This window comes from Primulina huaijiensis, chromosome 3, assembly GCF_012295235.1.
Source record: "Primulina huaijiensis isolate GDHJ02 chromosome 3, ASM1229523v2, whole genome shotgun sequence".
Lineage (NCBI taxonomy): Eukaryota > Viridiplantae > Streptophyta > Magnoliopsida > Lamiales > Gesneriaceae > Primulina > Primulina huaijiensis.
The window spans coordinates 8,558,129-8,560,492 of NC_133308.1; positions in this window are offsets into that span (position 1 = coordinate 8,558,129).

Here is a 2,364-nt window from a genome sequence, read left to right on the forward strand (position 1 = left end):
AGTTACAAGTTCATGTTTACTCAGATAGGCAATGGATTTAAAGTTTAAATGATTTAGTCTCTTATGCCACAACCAGTTTTTAGATGATTTGGAAGCAATAAAACAAACTGGTGCATAAGTTTGATCATTCCAACTGACTTTATATGTGTTTCCACAACGTTTGCCAGTTAGTATGATTTCATCAGTTGAAGTTTTGACTAAACATGAGTTTTTGTCAAATTGTACTGAGAATCCACTGTCGCATAACTGACTGATGCTAATCAAGTTATACTTCAGGTTTTCTACTAATAGAACATCTTTAAAAGTAAAGTTACCATGGATAAGCTTACCCTTACCCACAGTTCTACCTTTGGAATTGTCCCCGAAACTGATGTTTGGACCAGTGTATTTGATCAGTTGGGATAACGCACTTGCATCTCCTGTCATATGTCGCGAGCATCCACTGTCCAAATACCATATTGAGTTCTTGTTTGTACCTGTTACCTGCAATCACACATATAATATAACTTGGTACCCATATCTATTTGGGTCCTGAACTGATTAGTCCCTTAGGAATCCACACTTGGATTAGTCTAACAGACTTTCCAGTAGCTGTATTCCAAATGGTTTTTCTCGGCTTTTGTGTGCTTGGTGTGTAGTGTACAGATGATACAATATTTGTTTTAGCTTTATTCAACTGATTGTTCAGTCTATATCTCTTCTGAACTGGCTTGCAGTTATAGTAATTGAAATAGCTATTCGAATAGTTCTTGTGAGACCTCTTTGATGACTGACTTTGTGAATCAGTTGAGAATTTTTTACTATAACCAATCCCATATCTTCTAGCCTTGTTCATATTCTCAGTAGGTTGCTCAATCAGTTTACTGGGCTCAATTTGTTCTTGTATCACTGCTGTTTTGACAAAATGAATGTATTTCCCTTTGTCTATTTTTGGCTTTGGTTGAGTATCATTTGGATATATTTCTCCTTGAGTGTTGAACCCTAAACCAGTTTTATCAGAAACTGATTTTTGTGAATTCTGCATCTCATTCAGTGCAGTAGATGACTTGTTCCAAGACTGAATGAGCTCAGTCTGTTTTGAGTTTTCAAGAATCAACTTCTGGATTAATGACTGATTTTTGTTTCTCTCTGCTTTTAACTCAGCAATTTCCCTTTTTAGACTCAACCCATCAACTGATTCATCAGTTTTGGTTTTATTGTCTGTGGGATCAGTTTGCTTTGCTTTGATTTTTTCAAATGATGATGCAAGCTTTTGATACTCATTTACCATGTCATGTAGTGTTAGAATGAGTTCTTCTCGTGTGAAATCAGTTGAGCTGAAATCAAATACCTGTTGGCTAGATGATTCTTCTTCTGCATCATTAGCCATTAAGCACTTGACTTCCTCATCATCACTAGAGCTGCATGAGCTTTCTGGTTCTGACTCCTCACTGTCAGTTTCTGCCCATTTAGATTTGTTTTCTTCAGCTAAGAGTACCTCATGTTTCTTTCTGAAGGACTTCTTATCTTCCTTGGGTCTTCTTTTGTGCTCATATGATTTCTTTCTTCTATCAGTTGAGCCTTGACTGTCCTTCTTGGGTTTAGGACAATCAGCCATAAAGTGACCTGATTTGCCGCAGTTGTAGCAGGCATTTGATTCATCTTTGGAACTGTTCCTTTGGTATGGCTTCTGGAAGTTTCCTTGATTCTTTCTCATGAACCTTCCAAATTTTTTGATGAACAATGACATAGCATCACTGCTCAACTGATCAGCAGATTTCTGGACTGAACTGATTGGTTCTGTTCTGACAGCAGCTAGAGCAGTTGTGGCTGCAGGGGTAGATGGTTCTCCTTCTCTGGTCTGCAGCTCAAACTCATAAGCCTTTAAATCAGCAAACAGATCATGAAGTTCAATCTGGTTCAGATCTTTGGACTCTCTCATTGCCATGGTCTTGACATCTCATTCCTTGGGAAGACCTCTCATTACCTTTAGTGCAATCTCTTTGTTGGTATACACTTTTCCAAGTGCATTTAACTCATTGATGATACTGCTTACTCTTTCATCATACTCGTCAATTGATTCTCCTGCTTTCATTTTGATGTTATCAACCTTTTGAACAGCAACAGAAAGTTTATTTTCTTTGGTTTGATCATTTCCTTCACACAGCTGGATCAGCTTTTCCCAAATTTCTTTGGCTATCTTACACATCTTTATTTTGCTGAAGGTTACTTTATCCAGCGTTTTGTACAGAATTTCTTTAGCCACATTATCAAGATTTGCTTTTCTTTTATCTTCAGTTGTCCATTCATCTCTGGGCTTTTCTACTCTTTGTGGTGCCCCTTCTGTTATGGCAACTGCTGTATTTGTTTTTAGAATCTTCATGG